Source organism: Echinops telfairi, unplaced genomic scaffold, assembly GCF_000313985.2.
Source record: "Echinops telfairi isolate 266 unplaced genomic scaffold, ASM31398v2 ScPeMD7_7419;HRSCAF=8457, whole genome shotgun sequence".
In the NCBI taxonomy this organism is placed as follows: domain Eukaryota; kingdom Metazoa; phylum Chordata; class Mammalia; order Afrosoricida; family Tenrecidae; genus Echinops; species Echinops telfairi.
In genome coordinates, this window is record NW_022111319.1 from 1,787,309 (window position 1) to 1,802,287 (window position 14,979).

General features: G+C 35.7%; 1 pseudogene; it reads left to right on the plus strand.

The window, feature by feature from the left end:
* Positions 1 to 4,869: 4,869 nt before the first annotated feature.
* LOC101638728 lies at positions 4,870 to 6,296 on the plus strand (annotated as a pseudogene).
* The last annotated feature ends 8,683 nt before the right edge of the window (positions 6,297 to 14,979 follow it).

A 14,979-nucleotide genomic window follows, 5' to 3' on the forward strand; every position in this document is an offset into this window, starting at 1 on the left:
ATTCAGATAGATGCTTATTATTACTCTCATAACTTTTATTCTCTCAACTCATTTTCTCCTCTCACCCCTTTTTCTCCATTTTATCAATGTATGTTTGTGGCTCCTATTAGACCTCTTCCATATCATTAGACTGAGACAACTACCCTTACACAACCCAGCAGCTCACACAACACTCATAGCTGTACCACAATGCCGAGGAAACAGCAGTCGATCAGAAAAAAAAAAAACACCCTAAAACCAAGAAAAACAAACACAAACAACCTATATAGATCTCTGGGAAAAAAAACACCCTGGAACTAACAATCAAAATTCAGAACTAGGATGTTTCGGTCAATTCAAGAAATGTGGAGAACACTTATGAGAACAACAGAAGAATTAAAAACTAAAATCCTTAAATTAAAAGTAATGCCAACAATGAAATATGAAATAACAGAATTAGGAAAAACAAAAAAGAACCGAGGGATAAAATGGGATAAGAGGAAAATGAAATCAGGAAGCTCAAAGACAATTACACTGACTACCACTGGAGAGAGAAAGTCTGAACACAAAGAGAAGGAATCCAGAGTGAAATTTGAGAAAGACATGAGACACTCTCAAGGGAAACAGCCTATATCCCATTTGGATGCTGAAGCTAGAGAAACCAACTAAACATATCTACAGGGAAAATAGTACAAGAATTCGTGGAAGAAAATGTTCCCCAAACCACATAATTCATGTAGCTGAGAAAACATGAAATAGGATAGACTCCCAAAGAAAAAGATTTTGACATTTCAAACTATCTAATTTCATGGAAAAGTAGAGAAGCCTAAGGATAGCTAGAGAAAAAAGGTCAGTCACAAAAGACAACCAAAAAAAAAAATTACCTGGGACTCTTTAACAGAAACTGTGCAGACAAAAAGACAATGGGTTGACATATATAAAATCGGAAAGAAAAAGAAAAAACCCTGCCAAACAAGAATCCCTTATCAAGCACAATTATCCTTCAGATATGAGGAAGTAATAAAGATAAGGAAATACTAAAATGATTCGTTGGGAAAAAAAACACAAGCATTACAAAAACAAAAAACTACAAACCAGATCACTGTGGGCAGAGAATCTAAAACAACAGGAGACAAACTACGAGCATCACAGAGCACACCACCCAAAGACTAGTACAATGAAAGCAGCACTCAAAACAACACAGAAATAGAGGGAGAACAAAGACACCAATAAAACCGCAAACAAAGGGAAAAAATGAAACAAAACAAAGCAAAATGGCAGCAACACACTGTCATAAATCAATAATGACAATGCATTTCCATTGATTAAATGTACCAATCAAAGGATTAAGAGTAGTAAACTGGATTAGAGAACATGACCCATGCCTACAAAAGACACACATTGAACTCAAAGACAAAAAGCAGAATAACATTTTTTAAATAGTGAAATATCTAGCAATCCGATGACAGCAATATAATTCAGGAATGATAATATTGATCTCTGATAAAATAAATTTAAGAGTGAATAATATAATAAGAGGCAAGAATGGGAAACATATGATTAAAATAGCAATATTCACGGAACATATTACCTTACTAAGCATATATGCAGCCAATGAAAGGTCCTCAAAATACATCAATAAAATGTTCACAGAAATGAAAATAGAAATAAACAGCTGGATAATAATAGTAAGAGACTTAATTCACCACTTTCAAGGAAAAACAGAGCATTACTAAAGAAACTCAATACAGAAACAGAAGAGCTCAACAACACAGCCTACCAACTTGATCTCCTAAACATGTACAGAGCATTCATCCACAACAATATAGTATACATTCTTCTCCAGCACACACAGTAAATGCTCTAGAAGGGATCACATGTTAATCCATAAAGCAAGACTCAGCAAATTATAAACAAAACAAAACAACATTGAGCTCCTACAATTTATTTTCTCAGATCACAACAGAATAGAACTAGAAGTCAACATGAGAAATAACAGGAACATAAATGTGAACACATGGAGATTGAACAACATGCTTCTTTAAAAAAGGTTAAGAGATAAAATAAGGGATGAATTTTTAAATTCCCTTTAAAAAACCTAGAAAGATAACACAATATGCCAAAAGTTTTGAGACATATCTAAAAGAAGTTATCAGAAGGAAATGTATGCCAATAAATGAGCACACACACAAAAAGATGAGAAATACAAAAATAAAGCCTTAACACAACACTTCCCACAACTAGAATAAGGGCCACAACATAAGCCCTACAACAACATAATAAAAAAAATTCTTATTGTTTGGGGCGGAATTAATTGACTTGGAAACCAAAAAAAAATTGGAAAAATCAACACAAGAAGTTCATTTTTTGAAAAAATTTTAAAAGTTAGCAAAGTGCTGGCAAGCATAACATTGGAAAAGAAAGAGAAGATACAAATATCTAGAATTAGAGATGAAAAGGACAACATTGCAACAAATTAAAGTGAAATAAATCGAATAATGCATTACCAAGAAAGACTGGACTCTAACAAGTTTGATAATGTAAAAAAATGGACAAACAGAAATATTCCATCAACCCAAATTAATTCAGACTGTTGTAGAAAACTTAAACAGGCCCATAATAAAAGAAGAAGTAGAGAAATTCATCAAAATAGTCCCAACCAAAGAAAGCCTAAGACCAGTTGGTTTCACAAGAGAATTCTATCAAGCATACAGAGAAAAGCTGTCACCAATTCTAAAGACTATTCCAGAATAAAGAAAATAACAGCACACTCCTAAATTTATTCTATGAAGTAAGTATAACCTAACACGAGAACCAGGCAAAGACGCCACAAAGATACAATACTACAAATGAATATTTCTCATGAAAATTCACAACACAAAAATTCTAGGCAATAAAATCCAACAACATATCAAAACAAGCAAACAAACCAAAAAAATAGTTCATCATTACCAAGTGAAATTTATACCTTGCCTGAAAGGATAGTTCCACATTTGAAAAACAATTCATCCAATCCACCACATAACCAAGACAAATAAGAACCACATGATCATATTTGCAAACAATTGACAATATCCAATACACATTTCTGATAAAAGCACTCATTACAATAGGGATAAAAGGTAAACAAAAGCCATTTACTAACTTCCAACAGCCATCATAATGCTCAACATAGAAAAACTGAAAACCTTTTCCCTGAAAACAGGTACTAGACAAGAGTGCCTCTTATTAATATTCTTCAACATCATGCTGAAAGTCTTAGCCTGAACAGGATTAAATCAAGGAAGAAAATTGGGCAAATAGGAGAAACTCACTATTTGCAAATAATATGACTTTATGTAGAAAGAATCATAAGGTCTCAGGGGAAAAAAAAGAGAGAGACTGTTGGAAACCATTGACGGATTTTTTAAAAGTAGCAAGATACAAGATCACTAACAGAAATCCACTGGATTCCTATATCAGAAATGAGAGTTCTGAAAAAGGCATCAAGAAAACAAAACCACTGACAATAGTGACACAAAAAGTGAAATACTTAGGAATAAACTTCACCAAAGAAACAAAAAATCTGCATAAAGGAAACCACAAAACATTATTACAAGAACTGAAAAGACACCTACACAAATGGTAGAAGATCGTGTGTTCATGGAAACTTAATATTGTGAAGATGTCATTATCTAAAGCAATCTACACATGCAACATATTTCCCATGTGGATCCCAACTTCAATCTTTATAGAAATGGGGGAAAAAATACCAACTTCGTATGGAGAAAGAATAGGCCCAGGATGAGCAAAGAAGTACTCAAAAAGAACAAAGTAGGAGGCCTTACACTGTGACCTCAAAGCCTACAACCCAGCCACAGCAGTCAAAGCAGACTGGGATTGGTACAATGACCTATAGAACAGGCAATAAAACCATAAATAGAAACAACTATTTTTAAAAGAGGACCAAAAATATTAAATGTGAGATAGTCTCTTCAACAAATAGTGCTGGAAATATTAAATCTCCATATGCAGGAGATTGAAACAGGACCCATATCTCACTCCATGCACAAAGAATAAGCACAAGACGGATTAGAGACCTAAATGTAAACCTCAAAGTTGTTAGCATCGTCAAAGAGAAAACTGGAACAAACTTAAGGGCCAATTGCAGGGCATAAGCAGACTACCAACATCCAGTGGAAGACAACATAGATGACTAGAATTATTGATAAATGTTCATTAAAATTAAACATTTATGCACACCAAAAGACTCTATCAAAAGAGTAAAATGAGCTCTTTAGCAATAACACAGGAGAAAAGGGACTAGTTGCTAAATTGTATAGAATCCTAAAATACATCAATAAGAACAACAAAGATACCTCACAAATAATTCAATTACAAGGTGGGCAGAGGAAATGAATGGACAATCCACAAGAAACAACACTGGAATAGCTAACAAACACACGAAGACAGGCTTATAATCACTAGCCTCCAGCAGATACCAATCAAAACAATGATGAGATATCACTTTACCCTACAATAGCCCAATTTTAAAAATAGAGAACAACAAATGCTGGAGAGGTTACAGAGAGACTGGAACTCTTATACACTGCTGGTGGACTTGTAAAATGTAAGCAACCATTGTGGAAAGTGATAAGATGCTACCTAAACAACTGAGAATTGAAATGCACCCCCCCCCAAAAAAAAAACAGCAATATCTTTGCTAGATGAAGACACCAAAGAAGTAACAAGCAGACTATGAAGACATCTGCTCACCCATGGTCATTGCACCACAGCACACAATATCAAGAAGCTGGAAACTGTCCAAATGCCCCTAAGTAGAAGAACAGACCGAGAAACTAAGGGACATAGACACAATGGAATACTGTGCATTCAAACAAACAAACAAACATGAAACACCTCGTGGCATGGATGGAACTGGAAACCATTAGGCTTCCAATGAAGTTAGGCAATAACAAAAAGGACAAGTATTATAAGTACAAGACTATAAGGATAAACACAGGGGTGCGCTGTGCAGCCCCAACCTTGGCCGCTTTTTCTCGTATTTACTCAAAGCAGCGGAAGCAGCAGGGACTGGCCAGGATCAAAGAGCCTCCGGACCCGCAGATGGGCCAAGGCTCTCATACTTCAGCAGCCACCAGTGTCCCCCATGCTCCATCACTGTCTCTACAAACTTTGACCCGCGCCACCCCAGGAAAAGTGAGGAATTTTGCTATTTTGTTCTTTCACAGGAATTTTCACGATTAATTATAAGTCCAGCTCATTGGCAGAATCACTTAAATAAAATTTTACATGTATGTTACGAAGTATTATACTTGTGCCTTCCAATCAAACCACTTGGGAAAACTGGAGAGTCATCATCTTGTTTTTCAAGTAGCAAATATTTGTTTTATGATTAGGTTGGTTATTCCAACTACTATTCTTTTTCATATGATAATTCCTAGGGAGATGTTAACTCCAGGAGTGGGATCCCATTCCTCTAGTAGATGCACCCTTTATATTGCCTGGGCCACTCTCTACCATTGCACCTTGGATATAATGATTTGGAACTCAATGTTCTTAGGTACCAACAATCTTTCATACCTTTTGTATAAGAAAGGACCAGGAAAGATTGAAGTGGAATTCAATGGCATCTACAAGCGATGGTTTGAACACCATAGTTTGTGTCCAGATTGGTTCAGAAGATTAACTGGGCAGTTTGACATAATCCAAACCTATAAAAAGGGTCCATTTTATGCTACAGAGGAAAAAACATCCATTGATGGTCACCTGAGTATACTTCTGAGGGAAAAATGAAAGTCTGTTATAGATCCTATTTTCTTCATAACAGTTACCCCCCATGCCTTTAAAGATTCGTGTGAATTTCAATCAACTCAGATACACAAATATGAAAAATTTCAGTTCACCATTATTGCAGATGATAACTGCAGATTTTTATTCTGGTCAAGAGAAAGGTTAACTTACTTTCTAGAATCTGAACATTTTCTGTATGAAATATTTAGATATTTATTGGAAAAGACATTGCAAACAAGTTCTATTCATTGAAAGATCCTACATTAAATGACAAGAAAGCCAAACTCAGCCTTTGCACACAGCTTTCAATGATGGAAATGAGGAAGAGGATAGCCAGTTCCAGTGACAGTGACGATTGGTTACACAGATTTCTTCGGGGGACCTCAACTGTCTCCTCTCTCCATGTGTCATCCCCACAACAAGCCTCTATCAGGATGAAACCGATAGAAGAAGGAGTGGAAGGTGATGATGAGGTCTTTGAACTGGTGACTCCAAGCATATTTAAAGCATGTCAGTTGCCTTGATCAGAGAGAGGATTCTCTCTGATTACCAAGATGGACATTTTCTTGAAGGAATCCTGAACAAATAAGAGCATTTTTGCTTGACTTTGAGATTTTTCTGCCTTAGTACATCCAGACTGGTATAGTCTGCAGGCAGAAGAGTGGGAAGGTCATAAATGGAAGGCTGTTTCACCTGTCCTTTTTATTGGTTAGCGTTTTAAATAATGGTTTGACTGAGTCTTCTGATTAAACCTATTTCTATTTTGAGATGTACACTTTCACAGTAATTTCTAGATCTATGATCATTTTAACTTCAGACATCTTAGTGCTCTTATGTATATGACTTCAACATATTTATCTAAGCTGTGGTTCTTTTTCCTCACAATGTGTTCAATACCATAATGATGGAATTGCGTATTTGGTAGATTACTAAGTAATGTAAGTTTGAAATTGAGGTGAAGGTGATATTAGAAAGCCAGGAATCTCCACACACATAAAAGTATAAGTACCAAGAAGAAGGTAGGCATCTTTTCTCAGGTTATATCATCTTGTCAATTTTCCCAAACAATGAAGTAGTGATCCTGCCTAGCACCCATGAATTATATGTCACCACGTTTTTCCCTTTCAAACCATTTTATTAGTACCCAATTCAGACATCATATCATTCCATAGTTAATATTAAGTAGTGTTGTAAAACGGTTACCCCAATCAGTTAAAAACATTTTCTCCCTTCTCCTATTCCCTGATACCAGCTTATCGGTACTCACACACTTCTCCTTCTGTACCTCCCAGGATCCCTTATTCTACTTTTTGTCTCTGTAGATTCACCCATCCTGGGTGTCATACACAACAAAATGTAGAATAATACATAACAGAGACCCAAGAAGGCTACAAACAGTGACAAAATATAACCGAGACAAACTCCAATATGAAACACACACACAAAAAAATGTTAAAAAACAGATCAAGCAAAAAGTGTATCAAAAGGATGATTAGATGACAAGGTTTTAACCACTCAAGATTTATTATTTTAATTTACTATAGCCATTTCTACAATATTCTCTGTCTGATAACCAGTTTATTCCCATCTCTCAATTATGGTTAGAGGGAAATCACTGTAGGATTATTCCCTGTGTAGATCCTTCAAACGTATTTTGGGCTTCCACGGTCATCCATAGCCTCTGCACACCATAATCTCACAATTTAAGATTTGATACTATTCCCTCATGAGGATTTGGATTGTGTAATTTACAATCCTTGGATCACAGATGCTAGTAAGCCTAGTTCTAAGTAGACCTAGTTGACATCTCACTTAGCTGATTGCTTGTTTGAAAACATGCCTTTATGACTCCAGATGATATTCTTTTAGATAGCTGGGCAATATCTAATTTCATCACTACAATTTGCTATAGAACTCTTATCTTCTGTATTTACTTCATGAGGGTAAGCATTGAGCAAGTCGTGTCATAAGAACTATTTTTCTTAGACTAGAGCTAGGATTAAGTGTGACCCCAAAATTCATTCCTGAACCTATATTTTCTATCAACCTCTGGTAACCTTATCAATGATCTCCCTGGAGCGTAAGGACCTTCTTTTAACAGTGTCATTGATTTAGCCTATGGCAATAATTTTTAAACAATATTTAGAAAGGAAGATTTAACAAGTGTAGGATAGCTAAAAATCACAATTCATGGATTGTTGACTTAAAAAATAAATCCATACATGACTGAACACTATTTAGACAAACCATGACAGTCGATGGTCAATCAAAACTTACAATTCACTGACAATGGGAAACACAGGTCTGCAAGATTCATGTATATCTTCATATATCAAGTGGGACATTGAAGTGATAGGTAAATATTAATCCACCTACTGTCAAGTCAATACTCTTGATATAACTGTCTTTTGCTTTTTCACACACCATTGTGTGAGATAAAGCCTGGCTCACCTACTGGAGTTTCCACATTACATCCCTCTGCTATGTCCTCTGGAGCATATTGCGTATCTTGAAGATCCAGGAGTCAATGTCCAAATATTCTATGGCACATGGCCTGGGTCCCCAGGGGGTATACAGCAACTAGGACTAGTGTGGCCTATTATAAGTATAGTGCCAGGCATACTCCCCCCTTAGGGTCCATAAAAGCATTGTTAGTAAATTTTCCCTCTTACCAACAGACATATATTTTTCTTCTGCCAGACGTGTATGCCCCCTTTCCCCGCTCCTGACTTGATTTTCCTATCAGTATCCCTCATCACTCTGGCAGAAATAGCTGCTGATCTCATGGGTCTTTTAAATATGTTATTTAAAAAAATATATGCTATTTATACTAACATGCAATGGGTTTAATATTGTTATTTATATACTTCTTTACTTTAAATTTTTAATGCATGCTTTTGTGGTTGTTAAGAATATGAAGAGCCAAATGGACACCAATTCAACCATTTCTGCATGTACAATTCAGTTACATTGATTGCATTCATTCTGTTGCATACCATTATCGCCCTCCTTTACTGAGTTGTTCCTGCTCCATTAACATAACCTCACTATCACTTAGGTTTCCTATCCAATCTTCTGAGTTGCTGTAAACAATTTTATTCCTTATAGAAACTACTTAACCAAGCATAATATTTATGGCATAAATTCCTTACAAATTAAACCAACTATGGTTTGAGTTAAAGACTTCAGGTATACTTTCATTTTAATATTAAAACATTCTCTCAAGGCAATAGTTTAGGTTTTTATTCAGCCTCAATGCTTCCAAAATACTCCCATTAAAAAGAAACAAAAAAACCTTTTCATTGTGAGTTAAATAGGACTTTATATATCATATTCCCTTAACTATTTTTAAAACTTTGTTGTTGAGATGATGAATTTTTCTGTGCGATAGTCTCTGGTGCCTCTGCCACTTCAGGTGGCGATCTGGAGTAGGCTCTTCCAATGGTCCTGGCTTTTTTTCACTCTGTCTGAGATGGCTTTTATACAGAGAGGCATGGCTTTGAAGGGTGAGCTGTTTTTTGTATTTTATTGGACTGCACCCCTAAGGAAAAGGAAGGATGATGTTTTAAGTCACAATCGCTGGTATTGTAGAGCCTAACGATATGACTGAAAAACAAAAGATATGGCTTGGTTCACCCCCTCTAATAAGGTTAGGACTTAATCCTAGCTTTTAATGTAGCACATAGCTAACTACAAAATGAGACCAGAGCCACAGATGTAGAGTGTAGAATTCTAAGACATAAGAAATTATGCCTAGAAGAGCCATATTAATTGATATGCCTAGAAGGCTATATTACTTGACTATGTCTCACCACCTGTATAAAGAATTCTCAAAATGAAGCCATAAAAAAGGAAAACAGGAAACCAGAGATGTAAATCCGCAAGTGAATACAATTTCAAAAAATGGGTAACAAATTATATAATATGAGAAAACATAATGATGGCATTGAGATGTAACAGACTATATTGAACCTAGGATAATAAAAGTATACTTAAGAGTTACCAGAAAGAACATTAATATGTCTACTCAGCAAAGTAAAGAAGGAAATAAAAATACAAAATTAATAGCAAATTCAACAAAATGTGATACAAAATATCCAGGAAAAAGTATTCAGCTCAGGAAACTAAGCAGAAGAAAGAAATCGTTGACTCCATAGAAAAAAGGTATAACAAACTGTCACCTAGATATTGTACATATTGAAAATTAAAGTGGATATAGATTGTTTCAATATACCAGCTCTCTCACCCACTCACTGCCATTAAGTTCCTTCCAACCCTTAGTTATCCTGTAGGAGAGAGTATAAATACCCCTTTGGGTTTCTGAGACTGTAATTATGAGATTAGAAAGTCTTGTCTTTCTTGCTGGAAGCAGCAGGTGGTTTAGAACTACTGACCTTGCATTTAGCAGTCCAGGGCATAATTCATTAAGCAAACAGGCCTAAGAGAGAACAGGTTTTTAAAAATTACTTGCCTGTCAGTTTATCATGTGGTGGTGACTTGTGTGATGCAGGAAGCTATGTGACTGATATTTCAGGTTTCAGCAGATCTTTCAGATTACCAAAGGACCCAACTGCCCACTTTGGAGGAAGTAGCGGCCAAAAACCTTGTGCATAGCTTTGGAACATTGTCAGATACTGAAGGCCTAATGAATTAAAGCAGAACATTGTCAGAGAGAATACCAGAGGAGGGGGTCTGTAGGTCATAAAGACTCCTGATGTGAGTGAAGAGGAGTTTCTTTTTCAAAGTAGAGTTGACCATGGTGACATGAATGGAGTAACACCTGTAGGAGTGGAGCCTTTGGGATCTTCATTTTCTGACAGTGCAGAACTCAAGGTAAGAAAAAACAGCTGCAAAACTTTAATCATTGGAACTTGGAATATACTAAGTATGAATCTAAGAAAATTAGAAATACTCAAAAATGAAATAGAACACATAAAAATCAATATCCTGGACATTCATGAGCTGAAATGGATTGGTACTGGCCATTTGGAATCAGGAGACCATATAGTTTACACTACCATGCATGCCATAATCAAGAGGAAAGGCACAGCAGTCATAAAAAGGATACTTCAAGATTTCTTTGGGTAAAAATGTCTATTTTGAAATACAATGCAGTCTATGATAGGATCATGTCTCTCTACCTTTGAGGAAATACAATGAATACAACTATTATTCAAATGTGGACAGCAACTACAAAGCTAGTTATGAAGAAAATTGAGGAATTCTACCAATGACTTCAGCCTGAAATTAATAAAATATGCAATCAGGGTGCATTATTAATTATGGTGATTGGAATGTATATATTGAAAATAAGAAAGAAAAATAATGGGAAAATATGTTCCTGATGGTATAAATGAAACTGAAGATCACAAGATGAATTTTACATGACCAATGACTTTTTCATTGGAAATACCTTTTTTCAATAACACAACCAGGATCTATAAACATGGATGTCTACAGATGGATACACAGAAATCAAATTGATTATATCTGTGGAAAGAGATGATGGAGAAGCTCAATAGTAGCAGCTACAACCAGACCATGGGCTCCTTGTGAAACACACCACCAATTTCACAGATGTAAGTTCGGGTTGAAATTGAAGAAAATTAAAACAAGTTCAAAAGAGTCAACATACAACCTTGAGTCTATCTCACTTGCATTTTGAGAAAATCTCAAGATCAGAGGTAATGCATTGAACACAAATGACAAAAGACCTGATAAGCTGTGGGAGGACATCAAGAATATAATTCATGAAGAAAGGAAACGGTCACTAAAAGACAAGAAAGAAAAGATCAAAGTTTATATCAGAAGAGAAAGAAACTAGCTCTTAATCATAGAGTAGTTATGGCAAATAGAAGACATTGTGAAGTCAAAGAGCTTAAAATAAATTTCCATAAGGCAGCTAAGGAAGACAAAGTAAAACTTTATAATGAAATGTTGAATGACCTCTAGTTAGAACACCGAAAAGGAAGAACACATCATCATATCTTAAACTTAAACAATTCAAGAAGAAATCCAACTCTCAAATTGCCATCTTGTAAGATTCTATTGGCAACATGAACGATACAGGAATTTTCAAGAGAAGATGGAAAGAGTACACAGATTCACTGTACCAAAAGGAACTAGTTGATATTCCATCATTTCAGAAAGTAGTATATAAGCAAGAACTAATGATACGGAATGAAGGATTTCAAACTGCACTGAAAGCATTAGCCAAAACAAAGGCTCCAGGAATTGTTGGAATATCAATTGAAATGTTTCAACAAACACAGAAGAGTAGAAACATTTACTCGTCTATGCCAGGAAATTTGAAAGACTTGACCAACTGACTGGAACAGATGCATATCTGTACCCTTTCCAAAGAAAGGTGACTCAATGGAATTTACAAATTATAGAACACTATAATTGACATCACATGCAAGAAAAATTTTGCAGAAGATCATCCAACAATAGTTGCAGCAATACATTGACAGGGAATGTCCAGAGGTTCTGACTAGATTCAAAAAAGGCCATGGAAACTGGTTGTTGTGTTTGCATGCCTGTCATTTAGGTCACAGCTTGATGACCTCATTTTGAGGCAATAGGGAGATAAATAGCTCAATGGAGGTGGAACTCATACTCCCTGTGAGACATTCATGTTGACAAGCCACATGGAGATATACTGATGGTAGCCAGAGCCTTGGAGCTGGAGAAGCCATGTGGAGACCCACGCCAGCGCTAAGATGCTTCCACTGCCAATGGATTCACAAGACTTTCCACTCACTGGTCTATGACCTTCCTGCACTCAGTGTCATTGCCTGTGCTGTGTGAGTCTGAATAGGAATTTACAGACTGGTAATGGACATATGGGCTAATATCAGACTTATGGACTTGATCTGGACTGGGCTGGGATGTTTTCTTAATGTATAATTCTCTATAAAAAGCTCTTTCCTATTCATATATGAGTTTCTATGAATTTGTTTCTCTAGTCTACCCAGACTAACACACTGGATATCATTGCTAATGCCAGATGGGTCTAAGCTGAAAGCAGAGAATACCGGAAAGATGTTTACTTGTGTGTTTGTTTGTTTGTTTGTTTTACTATGCCAACGTAATTGACTGTGTGGATCATAACAAACTATGGATAAACTTGAGAAGAAAAGGAATTCCAGAACACTTCATTGTGCTCATATGGACATGGTACATGGATAAAGAGGGAGTTGTGAAGTAAAATTAGGAATGATGTGCTTCAGGGTTGTATCATCTCACCATGCTTATTCAATCTGTATGCTGAGAAAATCACCAGATAAGGTGGATTATATGAAGAAGAATATAGCATGCAAAGGATTGGAGGAATTTTGTTTGGAGGTGTTCTTATTAACAACCTGAGATCTACAGATGATACATCCTTGCTTACTAAAAGTGACAAAGATTTGAAACACTTGCTGATGAAGATCAAGAATTGCAGCCTTTAGTGTGCATTAAAATTCAGTGTAAAGAACATAACAATGTTCACAATAGGACCAAATGGTAACATTACGATAAATGGAGAAAAGATCGAAGTTGTCAAGGATTTGATCTTGCTTGTATCCACACTCAATGGTCATGGAAGCATCAGTCAAGAGATCAAAATATGTCTCACATTGTGTATATCTGCCACAGAAGATCTCTTCAAAGTCTGGTAAAGGAAGGATGATACTTTTAATTGTCTCCTGTGCATGTTAAAATTGAACATTGAATACGGAAGAATAAATAATAATCAATGTATTTCAACTGAAATTTTGACAAAGAATATTTAAAGTACCATGGACTGCCAAAGGGACAAACAAATATCTATTAGAAGAAGTTTGGCTAGAATGATCCTTAGAAGCAAGGGTGGCAAGACATGATCTTGCATACTTTAGACATTTTGTTAGGAGAAACCAGTCTCTGGAGAAGGGCAACAAACTTAGTAAAGTAGAATGCTCAAAAAATCTCAGTGCCATAGACTTGATTCCAACTTATAGCGACCCTATAGGTCTTGATAGAAATGTTTCTGTGGATTTTAGAGGTTGTAACTCTTTAATAGGAGTAGAAAATCCTGTCTTTCTCCCCATAGTAAAGTAGAAGGTCAGCCAAAACCAGAAAGGCCTTCAATGAAATGAATTGACGTAGTGGGAGCAACAATGTGTTCAAGCATAGGAATAATTGTGAGAACACTGTAAGACCAGGCAGTGTTTATTTCTGTTGGGCATAGGGCTGTAATGGGCCCAAACTGACTCCATGGCACTTTACAACAGCAACATTAATATGTTGTCTACAAAAGACACATTTTAGTCACAAAGGCATAACAAGGTTAAAAATCAGCGAATGGGGGAAAATGTATTAATCAAGCAAATATTAATTAAAAGGACGCAAGACTGACAATTGCAATCTCTGCTAAAAGAGACGTTTTGTCAAAATTCATTATAATAATCTGAAATGGTCTTATATAATAATTAAAGGGCCAATTAAGCAAGAGGGCATAATCATAAAACTATTTACACACTCAACGGCAGAACTTCATCATAAATTTTAAAAGATAGAATTGAAAAGAGAAGTACATAATTTAACAATAATAGCAGGAGTCTGTTAACCTCAAGGTTTGCAGTTGCAAACCACGAGTGGTTCTGTGGGAGAAAAGCAGGGCTTTCTACTCCTGCAAAGAGTTAAAATCTCAGTAACTCACTGGGGCAATTCTGCCGTGTTCTGAGAGTAGCTTTGAGTTGGCATTGACTTGATGGTGGTGAATTTAGTTTTGTTTTTTTAACACACTACTGTGAATGATCGAATAACAGTACAAAACTCAATAAAGATACAGAACAGCTAGATAATGCAAGCAGCCAACTTGATCCCATAGACCTATAAAGAATACAGCCCCCTACAGCAGCACAATACACATTCTACTCCCACATAGATGGAGTTTTCTTCGTGATAGAATATATTTTAAGCAACAAAGCAAAACTCAGGAAATATTTCAAAAATCATTATACAAAGCATCTACTCTGCTATAAATGCTATAAAATAAAAATCAGTTAAAGAACAAGTAAGGAAAAATTAAATTGTGAAAACTAAATACTTCCTTAGTTAAAAACTATGGATCATAGAATACATTATAAAAGAAATTAAAAATTCTTAGCATCACGTAAAAATGAAGACACAACATGCCAGAAGATCTGGAACAAAGCAAAACACTGCTTATAACAAAAT